General features: G+C 36.3%; 3 pseudogenes; 1 reads left to right on the top strand and 2 right to left on the bottom strand.

Annotated features, from left to right (window-relative positions):
• Nucleotides 1-4,599: 4,599 nt before the first annotated feature.
• On the top strand, nucleotides 4,600-5,593 carry LOC133070688 (olfactory receptor 4P4-like; annotated as a pseudogene).
• Nucleotides 5,594-11,183: 5,590 nt separating this feature from the next.
• Nucleotides 11,184-12,112, bottom strand: LOC133056408 (olfactory receptor 4C46-like; annotated as a pseudogene).
• Nucleotides 12,113-18,281: 6,169 nt separating this feature from the next.
• Nucleotides 18,282-19,197, bottom strand: LOC133056415 (olfactory receptor 4C11-like; annotated as a pseudogene).
• Nucleotides 19,198-23,035: the final 3,838 nt, after the last annotated feature.

A 23,035-nucleotide genomic window follows, 5' to 3' on the forward strand; every position in this document is an offset into this window, starting at 1 on the left:
TTTTGTAAAAGTGCAACATGGAATATCTCCCATTCTGTGAAATGTCATGAGCTTAAGAAGGCATATAGCTGAAGAAATGGATGCTCCTGGGAAGCATTTTGTTAATCCTCACTCTCATTATGCTAATAATGTGTTTTGATGGTGTCTTCCATTAGTCAAACTAGGTAAATCTGTCTCATTTTCCCTCAGACAGGTTTTCATTCTATGGAGAAATAAAGGTGATTAGACTAAGAAACAGGTATAGCCAGCTGACAACTAGGGCTTAACCTAAAATCTTTTTTGGCACATTCAGGTGTTTCCTTAATTTAGACAAGAATCTTCAATCTTCATGAAGTTTGAAGAGAATTCTGAGGTCAGGATTCTGATCTCAGACATCTCTTAAATGTCTAAGTGACTTAGTGAAGTCGCTTGGTCTTGTCCGACTCTTTGTGACCCGGGTTGCATGCCCTCCTCCAGAGGATCTTCCCAACTCAGGGACTGAACTCAGATCTCCCGCATTGCAGGTGGATTCTTTACTTTGAGCCACCAGCTACACAGTAGGACCTTGATTGTCCACGTGTTTGATTCTTTAAATGCACATGACTGGTTCTCTTTGTCCTATGTCATCTCAGGTTTTCCTGAAAGCTACTTTAGTTTCCCTCCCAGCCTTTAGAAAACTGGATGAAGACAGAGTTTTCTGAAATGCCTTGTCTACAGCCTTTGTGAGCCCCCAAGTGAATACTATCTGAGGCAAGATAAGATAAATTTGGAAAGTAAACAACCAGAGGAACAGGGACATTACCCTGGACAGTGGCTTGACAATCTTTGCTTTGGATATGTTTACAAATACCTTTGGGAATATAATTACTTAGAGCTTTCAAAGACATTCATTTTTGCTTAGTTACTGTAGTTTATATTCTGTCCTTCCCAACCAAATTTTCTTCAGGCATAGGTATAAAAGAGATGATACCCAGGACCTAAATATGTTTTCCTGAGGGATAAAGACACACTTCTTTCATTACTGATAATGTTAGTGAATATTTTAATCCTGCTTCCCTTGTAAACCTGTGGAAAATTTAAGATGTATTGATTTTACAAAATATTTGAGAGATATGTTTGATTTACTGGTTTTTATTCTCTGTATTTTTCATACAAGGAGCAAATTGACAGAGTAAGTATCTGGGGGAGGAGTTTTCTAGATGCGTCCTAGAACTCCCCTGACAGCCCCTCAGCCCTGAGGTCTGTGGCCCTGGTTTGGGTCGTGTCCCCCAGCCGTGTGCTAGCTTGAGTCAGTGCTGTGTGTTTGTTTGATGTAGTTTCTTTCTCAAAGCTATTACTTCTCTTGTAACGTGATAATTTAATTACTATACTAACGTCACAGCATGTTTAATTTTAATCATGTATCATTTAAAAGGAAAATTCTGTTTAATAACGGAATTAACGCATTCTCGAGTTGGCAATCCATTTCATTGCACCACATCACCTACTTGTGTGCATTTTCCCTTGTTACTTTTAAGATAAGACCAAATTTCAGCTTGAATATCCATAAATATGAGTAATTCTCCATTTAAAGCATCTGCCATTTTAACATAGACTAGTTTCATCTAGATCAATAAAAATAAGTTTGTAACATGCAATGTTTTAATAAAACAGGAAAAAATTTAAGTATATTTTGGAGAATGTAAGTTAAATATGAGAGGGCCTGTTCTTATGCTGACAGCATAGTGAACAGCAAAGATATTTTCAAAATGAAGAAATAAGATAATTTCGGAGAATTTTTTTCATGATGCAAGGAAAATCAGACAATTGATATGGGTTAAAATTGCCTTAAAATAACCAACAAAAATTTCAAAAATAATTGAAAGTTTTTCATCACCATATTGTTGAAATTGATGCTTATGTGATTGCACTTGTTAAAATTATGTGGGATTTTTTCTTTTTGTTAAACTTTTATGTAGGCATGACAGTTTCTTTGACAGCTAAATGACTTACTCAAACAAAAATGAGTGTTAAAAAGAAGTATGTTTTGAACCATATATATCACTGGGTATTTTATATTCTTCATCAAATTTCTGAATTAGGTAATAATATCATAATTCTAAGATAAATGCAATGAGACTTTCAAACATGTTAATCCATTAGCCTGAGAATCACACTGATTAGTTAGGTTAGCACTCCTCAACTTTCCCAGAACTTTGCTGTCGTCACCCGAACCATCTGTTTAGCGGTTGCCTGGTATTCTTTATTTCATCCATTGTATCTTCAGATTTTGTATAGATTTCCTTACTATCTCATGTTCAAAATGTTGTTTTATGACAATGTTTTCTCCTCACCTGACTTTTCACATTTCCTTTTACCTCTGTTAGCACCATTCGCTACATTATAATAACTCAGAATATAGGATATTGTTTTAATCTATTATTGATTAAATATGTTTCTTTTAAATACATAATATTTTTTACAAGCTCAAATACTCAGAAAGACACACTGGACGTTCATTAACCCGATATTTGCGTGTTGCTTTCTGCTCAGATAAAGATTCTGAATTGAGATTTCATTATTTTCATTGCTGCCCTTTGTGATACCTTCTTCCCCATTCACCTCAACTCCTGTTTAACCTCAGATTAAAAAAGAGTCAGGGTTTTGTCTGTTCTCATTTTATTGAATTACTTTCCAATTCTCAGGAATTATTTTGACTCTCTATCTAGGGCTCTTCTAAAGTCAGAGATTCAGGTTAATGAAGTTATTTCTCTCTAATTTATTTATTTATTTTTGTCTACTTATATAACACATTTCTTTAAATCAATTTTATATAAATGCTTTTATTTGACATATCAATATTATTCCACCTCACAAACAAAAAAATCTATGTATCAATTGCAATTATGTAGAAGACATTATTCTACAATGTCTGCAACCCCTCCCCCCCAAAAAAAAGCCTTTAAATGTACTGCAACCCCTCCAAAAAAACCTTTTAAATACTTTTGAGTTAATGCTAATTGATGAACACTGTGTGACTGATACTTTGTTCTGGTAGTTATAGAAAAACAGGTTGGAAGCTCTATAGTGAGAGTGAAAACAAAGTAGGATAATGAGAAAATTTAACCTCTGTGATATTGCAGTTTTGAATAATAGTTTAAAATAGAAATGGTGTCATACAGGCCATTTAAAATGCTATCTGTTAACTATTTGCCATCTGAAATCATCATCAAGACTATAAATAACATTAATAATAATTTTGTGAAGCCCTAGACTTGATGGTTTTTAAATATGAAAATCATGCACTTGCTATAAAAACATTCATTCTCTGTTTGTTTTTTTATTCTTTTAAATAGACATTTGAGGGCCTGGATATGACTGTCTAACCCTAAAAGTGTGCTAACTTTTGCAAACCCACTGTGGACAAATAATTCCTCATCGGTGGCTAAAATAGTGTCTAGAAGTGAACTTGTTCTATCTTGCACTTATTTTACACTGATTAAATAGTGTCTAAAGATTTCCCTTAGTTACTAAAGATGAAAATCTATAAACATTTCATTAATTCTTTACTGCAACACATGCCACTGAGGGATAACTGGACCAAAAGTTGTTATATCATCTTTTTTTTGCATGAAGTTTCCAGCAACAAACACTTGAGCAACTTCACAACATTTATTTTTCTTTACCAATATCCAAAACAAACTTCAATATCAGTATGTATTTTTTAATTGTCTTAACACATGAAATGTAAATATGAGAAATAAATTAATTTGTAGATTTTTTTGCAATTTAAATCATAGTGTATAAATAAAATATAAATTATAATGTAAATCTTATTGTATATTTCTCAAGAGTTCTTTGCCTTTTGAAGTAACAACAATCACATTGATTTACCACGACCCATTAACTATGTTTGATCACAGAGTATGTGTACACGCTGACTTGTGTCCAACTCTTTGAGACACTATGGGCTGTTGCCTTCCAGGCTCCTCTGTCCATGGGATTTTCCAGGCAAGAATACTGGAGTGGCTGCCATTCCCTCTTCTAGGCGATCTTCCTGACTCAGTGATCAAAACAGTGTCTCCTGCTTTGAGGCAGATTCTTTACCACTTGAGCCATCACAGAAACCTTAGGATGCTCTATTTAAGTTAATGTTCAGTAGTTCAAGTTGGGATTTTAAATAAATTTGTGTTTCTTTGGGATTCATGCCGGGTAATTCAGGGAATTTGGTTAGATAATTTTAAAAGAAGGCAAGTTGCCTTCATGTATATGGCCACAAGAATTGAAAAATATACAAAAGAATATTTTCTTGCCTTGGGATAATTAGCCTTCTTTGTTTTGTAAAATATTTTATTAACAACAATTAACTTTTTTATTTTCAAAATAATGTTTAAATATTTAAAATCTTTACAAGTAATTGGGTAAATCATATAATCATTTTCATTATAAATTGTTTTGCAATAGATTTATAAAGTAAGTTAGATTAAAAACATTTACTAAATCAATAATTAATATCAAAGTTTTATTCATGTAAATGTATTTATGGTAAATTTTATATTATTGTGCTCATATTCACCCAAGCATATGTTTTCTTTTTTTCAGAAACATAAGTCATTTGTGTATAACCTACACTAAACTCAAATGGAAAACCAGAGAAACATATCAGAATTCATTCTTCTAGGACTTGCATGTGACCAGAACATACAAATACATGCTTTGCGTTTTTCTTATTCTGTTACCTTGTCCTGTTGGTGGGAAACCTTCTGCTCCTCTTCTCCATTCAGTGCAGTCCTCTTTGTAACCGGCCAGTGTGCTGTTTCCTCAGCCACTTCTCCCTCATAGACATCTGCTATACCTCCAGCGTGACACCCAGATTAATTGGAGATCTGCTAGTGGAGAGAAGACTATTTCCTACGGCGACTGCATGCTACAGGTCCTTATCATGCACTTCTTTGGAGGTGCTGAGATCTTTATTCTTACTGCCATGGCTTTTGACCACGATGTTGCCATCTGCAAGCCTCTCCACTATGTGATTATCATGAACAGAACAAGATGCAATCTTCTCCTCTTAGCTGCCTGGGCTGGTGGAGCCGTCCATTCCTTGCCTCAATTTTTTATGGCAATCGGCTTGCCTTTCTGTGGTCCTAATGAAATTGATCACTATTTCTGTGATATTTTTCCATTGCTAAAAATTGCATGTACTGACACCTACATCACTGGTGTGCTTGTGATTGCCTTTTCAGGAATGGTTGCCTTAGTTACATTTGCTGTCTTGTTTGTTTCTTATGGCGTTATATTATTCACTTTAAAAAATCGTTCAGCTGAAGGAAGGCACAAAGCCCTCTCTACCTGTGGGTCTCATATCACTGTGGTCATCTTATTTTTTGTACCTGTTATCTTTATCTATCTTAGACCTCCCACTACTTTCCCTGAGGATAAGGGATTTGCACTATTTTATACCATCATTGACCCCATGTTCAATCCCTTAATCTATACTCTAAGAAATGCAGAGATGAACAATACTTTGAAAAATTTAGTATCAAGCTTTGTTTTCAAAGGAAGCACACCTTTAAGGAACAATTTGTGCAGCAGAGAGATATTTAGAGTAGCAACTATTTTAATGTGGTTCCTGTGAGTCAACTCTCTTGGTGCCCTACAGAAAATAATAATAATAATACAAAGATAGAATCAATAATTCAGATCACTGTAAACAAATTTACTTGCTTTTCACCTAATGACATAATTTAAAACCATTTCCAATATTAATTAAAGAGTTGTATAATAAAATTATTTACCTAAATTGATAAGTAAGTGGCTAGTCATTGTAACCAGAATCAAAGCCCACTCCTATAAAAATGAAAAGTTCAAGTCACTCAGTTGTTTCTGACTCTTTGCAACCCCATGGACTATACAGTCCATAGAATTCTCCAGGCCAGAATACTGGAGTGGGTAGCCTTTCCCTTCTCCAGGGGATCTTCCCAACCCAGGGATCGAACCCAGGTCTCCTGCACTGTAGGTGGGATTCTTTACCAGCTGAGCCACAAGGGAAGTCCAAGAATACTGGATTGCATAATCTATCCCTTCTCCAGGGGATCGTCCCAACCTAGGAATCAAACCGGGGTCTCCTGTATTACAGGCAGATTCTTTACCAACTGAGCTGTTAAAATAAAGGGGGAAAAAAATAACAAGACAAAACAAAACAAAAACTAGTAAAAAGACAAAATGTGGCCTATAAACAGATTCACACACACACACACACACACACACACACACACACACACACACACGAAGAAAGCAGTTTTGCTGCACATGGATGTTTATAGCAGCTTTACTCGTGATTACCAAGTCTTGGAAGCAACCAAGATGTCCCTCAATAAGACATAAATAGATAAATAAGTTGTAGTACATCCAAACAATGGAATACTATTCAGAGTTAAAAATAAATGAGCTATTAAACTGTGCAAACTCATTCAGGAAACGTGAATGCATATTACCAAATGAAAGAAACAAGACTGAAAGGACTACCTGCTACATAATTTCAACTATATGACATTCTGAAAAAGGCAAAACTATGGAGACAGAAAGAGTATAAATGAATGAAAAGGATTAGGGAAGGGAGAAGGATGAATAGGTGGAGCCCCAAGGATATTTAAGGCAGTGAAATTCTTCTGCTTGTTTCTATAATTTTGAATTTTATCAATATATAAGTCAAAACCCTCAAAATATGCAGTACTTAGAGTGAAACCTAATGTAAACTATAAATTTGGGGTGATAACAATGCATCATTGTAGGTTCCTTTGATTTTAACAAGTGTATCCCTCTGAGGGGGAGAGTGTCCCATTGTGGGGATAGGAGGTATATGGGATCTTTGTACTTTAATCTCAGTTTAGCCATGAACCTAAAACCTCTCTAAAATAAAGTTTTACTGATTAGCAAATATATTGTGGTACAATACTTAAATGAAATCTTATAACTAAATGAAGAGACTCTCAGAAAGATTTTCTAGTAAATTTAGGGGAAAAAAACCCCACACTTTTCACTTTCATGAAGAGATCTTTTGTGCAAGTTTACTAGTTTTTAAAAATAAGATCATTTAAGATGATCTGAAATATCACTGAAAATATCATAATAGAGAAGGAACTGGATAATGGGATTTTATGAAAAGAAATGCAGTTAAAATAATGGAAGAATTTTAGAATATATAAATGCAAGAGTTATTTTCATTAGGAGGTACTGTACAAAAAACATTAAAGAGCAGAAAACAGTAAAAAGGGAGGTAAAATTAAGTGGAGCTGTTTTAGCAAAGAGGAATGATTGTGCCTTCTATAATCACCTAATTTCTTCATTATCTTTGCCTGGTGGGATGTCATGGACCTCCATTGCTGAAAATTCTTGGTCATTAGTAATTGCAAATGGATTGGGTAGTTGCAGTTTTTTATTGATCTTAATCATCAGATATGGTAACTCAGGAGGGGCCTTTGGGAGCTACTCTATTCCAGACATGCTTTTTTTCTTTCCTTTAAGGAAGAGGAGTCCAATTCTCCTTAGCAGTCAGGATCACACTACCTTACATTTCTGCTTGTTGGTTCAGAAGCATGAGGAGCCCAAAGTGATCAGGCAGGAGTCTTAACTCTCAGATCAATATAGCATTGTTGTGTCTCCTGGTGACTCATTTCGGCCTTTGGAAATAAGACCTTTAAGCAGGTGAAACCTAAGTTAATGGCAATAGAAAGCACAGATTTGGCTAATAGATTTCTAAAGGTGGTAGCGAGTGGTATCACTCCAATTTTTACATTGTGGCATGTGGCACACACATATTTTTTTTAATATATCTAAAAAAGTACGTAAAGATACCTATTCCTTTAATTTTCTTGTTGCTTATCTTCCAACCATGTTCCTTCCAAGTCTCTTGACCATCTGACCAAACCATTGATTAAAATCATGAATCAGTATACAGTACACATGTGGATATTTTTCCTTCCAAGCAAAGTAAAAAACCATATACACTGCTTGAAGTTTTATCGATTGAGAGGAGTTACCTTCCTTCTGACCTTTAGGGATTTCCCAGAATGGGGCTATAGCACTGCAACCTTCCACTTTTGAGTTTATGGAGCAGTGTAAAGAATGGGAATTTACTGTATGCCTCATGGAACTCAAACAAGGGCTCTGTGACAATCTAGAAGGGTGGGATGGGGAGGGAGATGGCAGGGAGGTTCTGGAAGTGGGGGTACATGGGTCCACCTATGGCTGATTCTTGTTGATGTTTGACAGAAAACAGCAAAATTCTATAAAGCAATTTTCCTTCAGTTAAAAAATAAATCAACTAAAATATGATTAACAACAAAAAAAAAAATAAAGAATCTACCTGCCAATGTAGGAGATGCAAAAGACAACGGTTTGATCCCTGGATTAGGAAGACCTCCTGGAGTAGGAAATTGCAACCCATTCCAGTTTTCTTGAAAATTCCATGGACAGAGGAACCTAGTGTGCTACAGTCCTTGGGGCCAAAGTCAGTGACTGACCGACTGAACACACACACACATATCAACTCAGCCTGATTACATATACTGTGCTTCCATTTGATGAAATTAATGACTAATGAGCTATTACTGGGTATACCCAAGCAATATGTCCTTGATGGGTCCAGCACCAAGTTCATGATGAGCAACCCAGGTTGCTTAGTAACTTGGTGGCCCATGGTTTAGTATTCAGTCTCTGTTAAGCAACCAAGAGCTATTTCTCAAAATGAGCGTAGTTATCTGAAAAGGATCACAAGATTTTGCTCCACAATCCTAAGTGCCTGCATGGCAGCTCACATGTGGAGGCCTGCCAAAGGCTCCCGCAGCCCTATCTCCACTGACACATCAAGGACCATGGATCTACTGGATCGTTTGTCCCTAGTGGCTGAGAAGCTTGAATGCCAGTCTAACCTGTGGAGAGCTGTTTCTTTTCCGGGCCTCACTCAGGACCAGCAGCTCTTTGAGTTCCTTTATAAACGGGTCATTGAAATACACCCACACAAAATATGTGCTTTCTCCAAAGAACATTGATGTCCACTGAGCATGGTGCATTTTCTTTGTTTATGGGAGAGGACAGAGGGAACAAATTAACTTTCACGTTAAAAGGAATACCTTGATATGTCCCATACCACTGTGCCTATAAATGATCACTGAGTTTGGTACTCTGAATTTTATTTGGATTTATTCTAACATCTGACACAGAAATGTCTTACAAAAAAATCTAAAGCAATTGTTGCTTCTTGATCAGAAGATGCAGTCAGCATAATATCAATGAATGTAATGGATCAACATAGTGGATTATGGTACAATGAACAACAATAAGAATCTGTTGGTTGCTCTTTGTCTATTTCAACTATAGATCTGAGAAAATAACCACATGGGTTCAGTCCCTGCGACCTGAGCTAAAATTCCATAATCAATTAGACAGTGCCATACACATGCTAAATTGCTCAGTCATGTCTGACTCTTTGCAACCCCATGGACTGTAGCCTCCCAGGCTTCCGTTTCCATGGGATTCTCCAGGCAAGAATACTGGAGTGAGTTGCCATGCCCTTCTCCAGGGGATCTTCCCCAACCAGGGAAGACAACATTCTAGGTGCTTGTTATTCTGCTTGCTGTAAATACTTATATTTATTCACTTGATATTTATTATAAACCATACATCATGTTACTTGTAGAAACAATTTCTATCAAGTAAGCAAAATGTTCTAAGGAGTATGACAGTTTATTTAATAAATTGAAATTTCTGTTTGACTTTCAAATATTCTTTGATTTGAATCATCACTCTTTGTGATGGATCATAAACATCAGAAGGTCACATAGGCAGTGCAAAAGGATTCTGAATGCTAAAGGGAAATTTGGACACATGATGTGATATTCATTACTTGCCCTTTAGAGATTGAATGTCCTGTTGCTTTTATGAGGGCTTCCCTGGTAGCTCAGCTGGTAAAGAATTTGCCTGCAATGAAGGAGACCCCAGTTTGATTCCTGGGATGGGAAGATCCATGGAGAAGGAATAGTCTATCCACTCCAGTATTCTAGGACTTTGCTGGTGGCTCATCTGAAAAAGAATCCGCTGCAATGTGGGAGACCTGGGTGTGATTCCTGGGTTTGGAAGATACCCTGGAGAAGAGACTAGCTACTGCAATTACATATCACAGTGATAAGTCAATGTCTAATAATCTACTATGATGTATATAGATAGGCATAATTATTAATACAATTATTAGTATTTAGTTATATGTAATCACCTATTATATAATAGTATACATACTAGGGCTTCTCAGGTGGTGTTAGTGGTGAAGAATCTGCCTGCAAATGCAGAAGACACAAAAATGCAGTTTCGTTACCTGGGTCAGGAAGATCCCTTGAGGAGGGAATGGTAACCCACTCCAGGATTCTTGCCTGGAAAAATTCTGTGGACTGAGGAGCCTAGTGGGTTGCAGTCTGTGGGATCATGGGGTTGTACATGACTGGGAACACACACACATACATACTAACATGATAACATGTTACATAACTAATTGTATATGTAACTATATATATATTACTATACATGGAATGCAACTGATTATATAATAATAGTATATACTATGCTAATAATATGTAATATTATCATGTAATAATATAAGACACGTAATATAGTACACACATAGATATATATGTGTGTGTATATATATATGTGTACATATATATAGTCTGAAACAGTCCCAGTCCCTTTGCATGGTAACTAGGTTACCCTCTGTCATTGTTTTCTGACAGTTTACAGCATGATTTGAGAGATCAGCTAGATTCTGTTCTTTGATATTTTCATTTTGGAATTTACTTCTTTCTGTTTAGTCTCTTACTTGTTAATGGGAAAAATAGCAGTGCCTATCTCTATGGATTGTTACTGAGATTATTAATAAGAAAGAATACACTTTATGGCTTTTGTTTTTACTAGAATAAACATTTTGAATCCATATAAACTGATGGATTCAGTGATATCAAGTCCCAATTTGGTAAAATTTTCTACATATTCAAAGAATGGTCCTGGGTTTGGCTTTTCCCATTTTCTTGCACCAATTCCTACTCCCCTCTTACAGAATCTAAGTTTGGTAATTTTGTTGTTGTTGTTCTTTATTTCACTTTATTCTTTGCAGAGATTATCAGCAATGTCCTTTTGACAGTTACCTCTGTTCAATCAATTTTGAGTTCTGGCCACATTTATATTTCACCTGAAATAGCTTTCCTACTAAACCATTTTCTAATGGCAGTTTTCAGCTGGGCATTCCTCAAGGTATAGATTAAAGGGTTTAACATGGGGGTTATCATCATGTAGAATACAGCAACTGATTTATCGACAGGCAAAATAACTGCAGGTCTCATGTATACAAATATGCAGGGCACAAAGAATATGGCAACAGCTGTCATGTGGGAGATACAAGTGGAGAGGGCTTCGCGTCTGGCCTCCAAGCTCTTGGTCCCCAGGGAGCGCAGAATGATCACATAGGAGCCAGCCAAGAGAAGGAAGGTTAGCAGACAGAGAACACCGCTGCTGGCAGCGACAAAGAGCCCTAGAGTGTGGGTGTCAGTGCAGGCGAGTTTGAGCAAAGGGGCCAGGTCACACAGAAAGTGATCTATGACATTAGGGCCGCAGAAGGGCAACCTGAAGATGAGGAGGATCTAATGAGTCCATGAAGAAAGCCTCCCATCCATGCCACTCCCACTAGCAGCCAGCATAACCTTCGATTCATGATGGTTGTATAGTGCAGGGGCTTGCAGATGGCCACATAGCGGTCATAGGCCATCACAGTGAGCAGGATAATATCAATACCTGCGAGGAAATGTTCCCAAAAGATTTGATTTGTGCATCCTTTGAAAGTACTGGCTTTCTTTTCATAGAGTGAATCTATGACCAGTTTAGGGGTATCAACACAGGAATAGCAGGCATCAATAAAAGAGAGATGAGCCAGAAAGAAGTACATTGGGGACCCCAGTAATGAGCTGGTAGTGATGGTGACCATAGTGAATACATTTCCTGCCATAGAGATGATGTAGACAACCAAAAACACAATAAATATGATTTTCTGCATCTTTGGATTTTGTGTGAGTCCCAGTAGAATAAACTCTGTCACATTGTTCCTATTTTCCATGTTTTTCGTGTTCTTGTTTATCACAGTACCTTAAAAAGTCACTTTTTTTTAAACAGAGTCTTGAATTTATTGTTTTTCATCTAGTAAATAACAATTGCCTAGATTCTATAGAAATCTAAATTCTAATAAGATTTTTTAAGATGGAAGATATTCTGATATCTTAAAGATTTTTCAACTATGAGTGCATGAGGATTTGAGTGTAAATATTAGAATATAAGTGTAAGAATATGAGCACATGAGTGTAGGTATGAAGGCAAATTTGAGAAAGAGTGAATTTTGCATATAACTCTCATAAAAATGTTTTTTTGTGACTTGGACCAAGTGGACTTGGATGAGGTTCAGTAAGGAGATGGAGATCAACGTGTTATGCACAACAGAGTCATTAAGCATTCACATTAAGTGTTAAGGGGCATCCATAATAGGAAAGGAATGAATATGGGGGACTCTGGATACTGTAATAGAACTGAAAACCATGTTGCCTAAATCCAATAACTTAACCGTAGCTAATAGTGATTGATAGCAATGTGTATGACAGGGTAGTAACCTGTACATGGTATTATTTCATCCATTTTCATAAGGTAAAGGATATCAGAGACTAATGTTAATAGTAAGACTAATAATGATAACAACAAAATCTAATTATAGCAAAATCTAATCACTAGCAAAAATAAAACTAGTTTTAAAATCATGATGAACATTTACTATGCTCTAAATGTTTTTTTCAGACATTTGATTATTTAATTATCACTGCAGACCTCTGAAATGATTACTACTATCATTTTTATACTTATTTTTCACACTAGTGAGTAGAATCTTAGAGAAAGCAAGGATCTTGACAAAAATCAAGCAACTAATAGCAGATCTAAGACTAGTTCAGATTCTACTTCTTTTTGTTTTCTCCAAATTCTTAAATACTGTTCTATCTTGTTAGGTTAAAATAAACCATGTTGATCTAATAAAGACTTTTATATATCATCACAATAATTATAATTAATGTGACTCCAGAGGCAAGTGTCTATGAGGCAATGTCACTGAAGAAATACAAATATACATATACATACACAGACTCAGACACATACACACAGTAAAACTTACTGAAATTCTTAATTTGAATAACCGTGTGGTACTACTTTCACTGAAGGTCCATTTTAGTTTTGTCTCTTCCTCACCCCTATTTCCTTTCTCCACAATTTCCCTACAAAGCATTAACCCACAGACTCTTCTGCAAAATGTTGAAATGATGATTCCAGCAGTTAAACATACTGATTTCAGAATCAAAAAAGAAAACAAAAAAACAAACCCACAACAGATAAGGATCTTGTCTTTCTCCACTTGCAGCTGCTTGGTTCTGGGGTGTATTTCTTGGCAACTTACATCCTAGTTTCTCTCTCTCTCTCTCTCGTATCAAATGAGAACAATGATGTCCACCTCACAGGCTGTTATGAGAATTGATTGAGGAAACATATATGAATATATCCACCACACAGCAGAGGGCACACAGAGGACCTTCACTTATTTTTATGACTGTCTATGCACCTAGGAGACAGAAAGAATTGGTATTTTGATCAATAATACAAATAAATATTTAACCATGAAATAAACTGAGGAATAATTGCCTGGGATTTTATTTAAAAAAAGAACCACAGAGACCTCACATCATCCATAATGATTGATTACAGGAAGAGTTCTTCCTATTCATGTTTGGATTAAACAGATGACATTTTACATCCTTTAGTATTTACATTGCTAAATGTAAAAGTCTTGAGTGTGAAGTGTGTTTCAAATTTGTTTTCATTCTCATGATTAGTCTTAATTATTAAAAGACATGTCTCTTGGCAAAAGAAGAGCATCTAGTGTTAGAGAATTGAGTCTTACAAATTTCTTAATCTCTATAAGCCTCAATTATTTCTGCTAAATTAGGTTAATTATATTCATTAACCCTCTTTAGAGGAATGGGGTGAAGCTTAAATGCTCTATTACCCTATTTGAAAAGCGATGAAACATAGTCATTACTATATATGGAAACTAACAATCTTTAATAAGAATCAGCACTATTGAAGAACTTACCTTCAGGTTTTCTATGATCTTAGTGATATTTGGGGGTATTCAGAACTAATCCCATTTGCAAACAGACCTCCTCTTGGGATAAACAGCTTTCAGTACAAAAACTATGACACACTCAGAAAGACACTATTCATACAATTCAGTACCACATCCACAGTGGATAAGAAGGTCATTTTATAAGGCTTAAATCTTCACTTCTAGCCTAAAGCATCAAAAAGCTTTCACAGAAAACCTGGAACTTCACTTCGTAATGGATTCAGCTGGAACACTATGGAGAAATGTTCTTCCATAGATGGCTCTCATCTCAGGGACAGGAGGAATAATGTGTGGTGGAAACACACCAAAGGATTCATTTCACCCTTGGTGAATCTTGCTCTATAGATGTGAACAAGCTAAGGAGACATTTTTGCCTGCAATGCATGGATATTTAAAGAGTTTTCCACTAAGATTCAAGTACTTTGTCTTATAGACTCTTTTTCTCTCCAAGGAATTAATTATCTTCTTTGATGGAAAGGCTTTGTCTGAAGGGACATATTTGAAAAACACCTATTCTTGAGTAGGGACTTGTATCCCCTACACATGCAACCTAAGCATGTGAATTCCCTTTCTCTATCGGAACCTGAGTTTCTATGTGAATAGCAACAGTGACATAATTCTAGTGTGGGATCTGCAATATAGTTAATTTGTACACTTATGTCAGAGAGAGAACTTCTCTCTTCTTTTCAACATTAAACCTTTTCTGGAAACCTAGTATTGACTGGGCTTCCCAGGTAGAGCTAGTGTTAAAAAATCTGGCTGCCAATGCATGAGACATGAGTCACAGACTGCAGTGCAAGCATAAAATTGAAGGAAGCCACGTCAAAGTACTTGAATTCAAAATCTGTTTCATACATTAGAGGGTTCCATGGGCTTCCCATGGGGGCACAGAGGTAAAGAATCCACCTGCCAATGCAGGAGACACAGGAGACATGGTTTGACTCTTGAGTTGGAAGATCCCATGGAAGAGGAAACGGCAACCCATTCCAGAATTCCTGAAAAATTCATGGACGGAGGAGGCTGGTGGTCATTAGTACATGGAGTTGCAAAGAGTCAGACACGACTGAGCTACTGAGCACACACATAGAGGGCTGTGGAAGTGACTCACACGGTAAAGAGTCTACCTGCCATGCGGAGGCCCAGGTTCAGTTCTTGGGTTGGGAAGATCCTGTGGAGAAGGGAATGGCTACCCACTGCAGTATTCTGTCCTGGAGAATTCTGTGGACAGAGGAACCTGGGCTTCCCAGGCGAGTCGAGGTACAGACTGCAGCTGCCAGTGCAGGAGATGAAGGTTCAACCCCTGGCGGGCAGGGAAGATCTCCCGGAGGAGAAAATGGCAACTACTCCAGGGTTCTTGCTTGGGAAAGCTCATGGTCAGAGCAGCCTGGCGGACACAGTCCACGGCGGAGCAGAGGAGTTCAGCCCTTAGCAACAACAGCAATAAATTGTGAAATGACTTCTCCCGTCTGGTTCAGTAACACATGCATACCCTCAGCTTTCTTTTCTTTCTCTTGGTGAGAGTGTTTAAGTTCTATGCTCTTACATTTCAGTGATGCAATACAGTCACCATGCTTTCAACTGTCGTCATCCTATGCTGCGTTATATCTTCAAGACTTTTTCGTCTTGTCCCTGAAAGTTTGTAGAGCTTCATCAGCCTATTTCTATTTCCTCAAGCCCTCAGCCCCTAGCACACACTCTTCTATTTTCTGTTTCTATGAGGTGACTATTTTTCATTCATGTATTTTGAATTGAAGGATAATTGCTTTACAATATGGGTTTGATTTCCGCCAAACAGAGACATGAATCAGCCATAGGTGTACATACATTCCTCCCTCCCACGTTCACCCTGTCCCAGCCCTTTGGGTTGTTACGGAGCCCCAGTCTGAGTCCCCTGAGCCAAAGGCAAACCCCACTGACCCTGTGCTACATGCGGTGGCGTCTGTGTCTGCAGGCCGCTCTCTCCACGCCTCTCACCCTCTCCCTCCTCCCCATCCCCACTTTCCTCCCTAAGTCTGTTCTCCGTGTCTGTCTCCATTGCAGCTCTGCAAATAGGTTCATCGGTACCATCTTTCTAGATTCCATGTATATACGTGTTCATATACAATGTTTGTTTTTCTCTTTTTGACTTCTCTCTGTGTAGGCTCTAGTTTCATCCACCTCCTTAGAATTGACTCAGATACGTCCCTTTTTATTACTGAGTATTGTTCCGTTGCGTGTATGTACCACAGCTTCTTAATCCATTCATCTGTGAGTTGACTATTATTTGTTATTCTTTTGGTTTTTATTTAGATTCCACATTAACTCTATTTAAAGTTGATGACACAAAATGTAAAAAGCTTGACGCTTGTGCCCTAAAGATTTCTTTATGTCTTAAGCAATAGCAATGTGTTTAACATTCTCTTAGATTTATATTTAATAGTGTTAACAATACTAGACTGATATATTTACTGAACATTTATCTATTTATTTTTTTAATAATTTTTTCTTTTTTTTTTTTACCCCATGATGCAGGCTACCAGGCTACTCCGTCCATGGGATTTTCCAGGCAAGAGTACTGAAGTGGGTTGTCATTGCCTTCTCCATTACTGAACATTTGTAATTATAAAGTGCCTTCACTGAGTGAAATAAAACTATTATTGGTAAACATATATGATGGCTATTATTAAAATTTATACATTTTAGTAGATTTTTTAAAAAAATCCACTTTATGATGAAAATAGACTTACTAAATTGTCATGTTTATTCAGAGTTCTTTATGTATACTACTTGTTTAATCCTCACAGCAAGCCTATAATACAGGAATTATTTTCATTTTCAATCTACACACAAAAATGAGGCCCAGCATTCCATCTCTTTTCCTTGAAAGTAAAGGACCATAAGATGGTAGAGACAGGATTTAGATTAAGTCTGAGTTCAAAGCATATACTCTTAATCATAATATTCTACTATTCATTTCTAAACTAGAATAAAAACAGTTCATGACCACTTCATCAATTCCTGACTTTTCCTGTGTTGTAGGTCACGTTGAAGATGTGTGAATTAAGGGATAAAGCGGATTAGAGGCCTTTATTTCTTACAGAGAATACATATGGATCTGGTTTAAAGCCTTGCTTCTGGTACTTCTTAGAACAACCTCAAGGGTATGTTCACTTCTCTGAACTTCAGATTTTCTGTTTGTATATTTTCAATAGACATATGGAATTTTGTAATATTTTTTGAGACATAGCATGAAAACAAAAAAGCACTGGATATATATCGGGAATTCTACTTCTTCCTGAGAGAAGTGAAAGTATGCTTAGAGTTCATAGTTTCTCTTTTCTCTGAATCACTTTTGAGGGCAGGTAAATATTCAAAATTATGCATCGTGTGTATATGATGTTCTAAAAATTGTTTAAAGATTGCATTATTTCCAAATTTTAACTACAAATACTTTTGAAACACATAAAAAATCCTAAATTTTCTTTCCTTGTACAACTTCTTATTCTATTATCTTAACTTTATTTTTCACCTGCATGTTAACTCATTTTATTTTCTTCTTCATCTCTTTAACTTCATCACTCTTTCATCTAAAATACAAATAACCATGACAACCTGTACAGCATCTGTATGTATATGTGTGTGCTGGTTTTATACAGGAGTAAATTAGATGATTTTATGATGGAGCCATTATTGTTTTATATATATATATATATATATATATATATATATATATTTAATTTTTATATTTTAAAAATATTTTTTTTACTATATGGCCCTCCTTATGCATGACATGTAGTCAGTGAACTTTGCATTGACTCGGAAATTTAAAAAAAAAAATGAGAAAAAGAAAACTCATATTATTTTACTGAATTTATTTCAAAATAAACAGGAGAACAAGGTTAGAATTTGTCAGTTTGGTCCATGTAAGAATGAGAAACTTTGGCATTCATCTTACTTGTGAACTAGAAAAAGGAGCAACTCATAACCCTTTATGAGAGAATATATCATTCCCACAATAAACACATACTCTCATATGTCTGTACAGACAGTCAAACCATGACTCAATAAGTAATCAAGCAAGGCCCTCCGTTCATCTCTCGCTTTCTGAAGTAATTCTGACACGCCATACCTTTCTCACGGCATGTTTCACTTCTGCATTCCTCAGTGTCGAGATGAGCGAATTGAGGAAGGGGATTCCAATCATGTAAAATACCGTCACCATCTTGTCCGTGGGAAACGTGGTCGGGGGATGGGAATAGATAAATATACATGGCCCGAAAAATAAGACAACTACAATGACGTGGGAAGGGCAAGTGGAGAGAGCCTTTTTCTTCCCTTCTGCCCTGTGAATGCAGGATAACAATATATGAGGTTATCAGAATTATAGAACTGCGTGTGCAAATGAACCCACTATTAAACGCCACCAGTAGGTTCATCACATGAATATCCATGCAGGCAAGTTTCAACAAGGGCTCCATATCACAGCAAGAGTGATCAATCAAATTGGATCCACAGAAGGGCAATCTCAAGGCCAGGATAATCTGGGCCATAGAATGTATAACAGATACTATCCATGCAAGAACAATCAAGATGATGCAGGTTTTCCGGCTCATAATGGTTGGATAATGCAAAGGCTTGCAAATGGCTGCATAGCAATCAATGGCCGTGAGGACAGGACAAAGATCTCCATGGAGCCAAAAAAGTGCAGTGCAAAGACGTGAGTCAGGCACTCATTGTATGATATGATTTTCTTTGCAGACAGAGCATCTACAATTAATCTGGGAGCCATGGAAGTTGAAAAGCAGGTATCAACCAAGGACAAATAAAATAGGAAGTACATGGGGCTCCCAAGTGTCCGGCTAGACTTGATGGTCACGATAATAAGCAAATTCCCCACCACGGTTCTGAAATAGAAAATGAGGAAGATTGCAAACACCATTTTCTGTCTCAGGATCCTCTGTCCATCCTAACAGTATGAACTCAGTTACACTGTTATTTTGCAGCATTGTTTCACTTGATGAGAGGAAAACACTGGTTAGAAAAATATTCTGCAAAGGAGAACAGGAAAGGTATTTATGATTACAAGGGTCAGAGCCCAAATAAGTGAGGAACTGCCACTATTCAATGGGCACTCATTTATCTGCTATGTATTACTTTTATCTGAATGAAAAGGAATGTATAATACTTTATTTCCTTGATTGCATATGAAAATAATAATACAAGAAATGGGAAAACAATGAAAAATAAATTATTCTTCAGACATAATAAGTACACACACAGGCTAGAGGGTGAGACAGAGAGAAAGAAAAAATAAACATAAAATTTTAGTAATGAATACACAGTAATTTGGTCCAGGTCATCATGTCACTTATTTTAATAGGTTGCTTTTGACAAAGTTTACTTTTTATTCTACTTCTCAAACATTTCGAGTTGTTTACAGTTTTAAAGACAGCTCCTGTTATTAACATGTAAAATCTTTAATCTATAATATGCTGTCCACTTCATTATTTTTTTTTCTTTCAATATGCTTTCTTAAGACACAGAGTCTCAGTGAATCTAAAATGAAGGAAAAATATAAATAGAACACTTCCCATAAATCAGAACACTGTTTCAATTTTCAGGTTTAAAATCAAACATCAGGAAATTATAAAATGAACCCAAGAAGCTCCAAGTCATACCTGAAACATTTCATTAACATTTTTGTGATATATGTCTTAAAAGTCTTGTCCTCTCATCTTAAGTAAGAAAATATGGAAATTAAAAGGCAATTATTATTTATCGTATCTAGCTAAATGCCAAACACTAGACAAATTGGTTTATGTCCCCTATATTAGGGCTTCCTGTGTAGCTCAATGGTAAAAAAAAATCTGCCTGCCAATTCAGGAGATGCAGGAGAAGTGGGTTTAATCCCTGTGTTGGGAAGATCCCCTGGAGAAGGGAATGGCAACCCACTCCAGTATTCCTACCTGGAAAATTCCATGGACAGAAGAGCCTGGTGAGTTGCAGATCATGGGTCACAGAGTAGGACACGACTAAGTGAAGGAGCATGCATTCACACCTTTATTTTATTCAAATAGAAGGTAATAGCAGATTAAAAATGTCAAACTGGAAAAGGATGTTTATACTTATATGCTAGAAAGATCATAATTTTCAAATATAAATGGATTTCACTTTAAAGCTTAAAATATGGCAAAATAAATAATAGGCAAAATAATCCATGTTAAAAGACTCTTTTCTCCTTATTAAATATATTTAGGGGCTTCCCCGGTGGCTCAGATGTTAAAGAACCTGCCTTTATGCAGGAGACCAGCGTTCAATCCCTTGGTCGGGAAGATCCTCTGAAGAAGGGAATGGCTCCCAACTCCAGTATTCTTGCCTGGGAAATCCCATGGACAGAGGAGTCTGATGGGCCACAGTCCATGGGGTCACAACAATCAGATAATTAACCCCATGAAAATGTGCTCATTTGTATTCACTAGTTAATACATTCAAATTTAATGTCCATTTAGATGATATTTTCATCTATCTTTTTTATAAAGTGTCCTTTGTGGTGCAAGTCTGCTGACATAGAGCACTGATGAGTTGTGGGTGTTAGTCAGCCTCACTTTTGTAGGAGTGTAATTGGGCACAATCTCCTAAGAGGTAATTTTCACCATCTATAATATTACAACTGCACAGAGACATGGATCTAGTGATTCCATTCCCTACAGATACTCTTGCTCACAAGGACAATAGCTATCATTGCAACACTTTCTAAGGCAGCAAAAGATAAAAAATGACTTAAAACACATCTGAAAGGAGTTTAATGAATAAGGATGCTTACAGTAATACCATCCATTGACAGAACCATTCATAAAACCAAAGCAGATACATAATCAATGCTATCTAAAGTCTTTTAAAGTGAAAAGTAAGAGCATAGAATTGTATGCTAGAATGATAAGTCAATTAAAAATAGGATAATACATATTACATGTATATACTCATATATTAACAATGTATATTTAGAAGGATGTCAACAAGAGCATAGATTTGTATTCTCTGTGTGAGGAAACATTTGCTGGCATCAGCTACATGAGCCATGCCTAATTTTTAAGATGTACTCTTTGGTAAATTTGAAATACATCATTATCATGTGTTGTACTAAACAATATTTCTTTTAACCAGATTTATTCTAGAAAACATGATACTTCAATTATCATAGTTAGGTATCATTTCTTATTCTGATGTTGAAAAAATTTATTGTATAAATCTCTATTGAATGCCCAAGACTCTGAATCTTCTCACAAAAATCAAACTTATTCTGCTAAAAAAAAATTAGTGTTGTTTGAAACCTCATCTTAGTTGATGGGTTATTATTAACAATTGCACATCCTTGAGCCATAACAATTGTCTTCTGATTTAGGCAGGAGGGACAGTGATATTTTGGAGAGGATATAAGACTTGAGAGCATGAGTAAGATGCTGAGGCAAGAACAGAGGTAGTTATAGAACCAAACGCTTTGTAATCACATCGGACAGCAGCAGCTACATTTAACTAAAGGTGTACTTGTCTAATTATGCGTTTTCCAAGTATACTCTTGTCTAGACTTCAACAATCAAATAAAAAATTGTTTGCTGTTTATATATATGAAGAATATTATATAAATATACCTCATCTATATTTATGTATGTTCACATACATATATATATATATACACATCAATAATAGCCACATGTGAATCATTCACATAACACACTTATATCTGTATAACTATGTAGACATATAGATATACATATATTAAAATTGCATGTATACAAATCACACTAGTTGGAAGGAAGCAACAAGGATCAGAGTTTTTACCCATAAACTACTGAATTTGAGCCCCTAGAAAATAGTAGGTGCTTTTTTTGACCAATGTCTGTTGAATGGATGGAAGCTTTAAGGAAACCTTCTATGCTTACAGTTTAGCGTGTTTCTCACTTCACTATGCACAGATGCCATTGAGGAAAAGGGAAGTCTGCATTCTAATACATCCACCACGAACTCTCATATCTGCGGAATATATCCTGAAACTCACAAGAAGATATTATTTCTATCTGTTGATCTCCCGCATCCTCAGTTCCAGCACTCCCACCAAGCAGGGCTCATTTCATCAGAAGCTGCTGTGCAAGTCGTTTATCTCTATCATCTGACTTTAGAGTGCAAACACACCTAAAAATGTTCTAAGCTTTCTATTTCTCCATAGCTGGGCGATATGTGTCAGACACTCACAGTGTCATTAATCAGACTCTCTTTCTCCAAGTGTCATATAAACTGTTACTCTTCAATAAAAGTCATGTTAGCTCTTTAAGAGTTCATGCAGAGGTTAGGATGTTCAGTTGCCCTCTTTTCAGCCCAAGGAAAATTTGAACACTGTTTACTCGGCTGAGAATAAAACAAGTAATCCTAAAATTCTGTTTATCTGGAACCAGGGATTCTTTGATCTCATGAAGAGGCTTATGTCCTCACCTGCATATCAGAAGACAGATATGATTCCAACTTCACCTCACACTTTCTGAAATCCTTGACTGTGCAAGTGTATCTCTTTTGCCTTTGTATTTACCTGTGGATGATGCAAATTATAGAATTCTGGAGAAGGCCATTCCCTTAAGTGTCCCCTCCCTTCACACACACTGATGAAGATAATTCAAAGGGACACAGGGGCCAAACAAGAACGCCCCCAATGCCCAGTGCTAGGGAAAAGGTCAGCAAGAAAACAAAGAACATAAAACTGTGATATACCTGAAAGTACAAGATAAATATCTGTGAGTCATAATGATGCAAATAATTGAATATCTAAATAATTAGGGGAAAATAGACAGAAGA

This window comes from Dama dama, chromosome 1, assembly GCF_033118175.1.
Source record: "Dama dama isolate Ldn47 chromosome 1, ASM3311817v1, whole genome shotgun sequence".
Taxonomy (NCBI): Eukaryota; Metazoa; Chordata; class Mammalia; order Artiodactyla; family Cervidae; genus Dama; species Dama dama.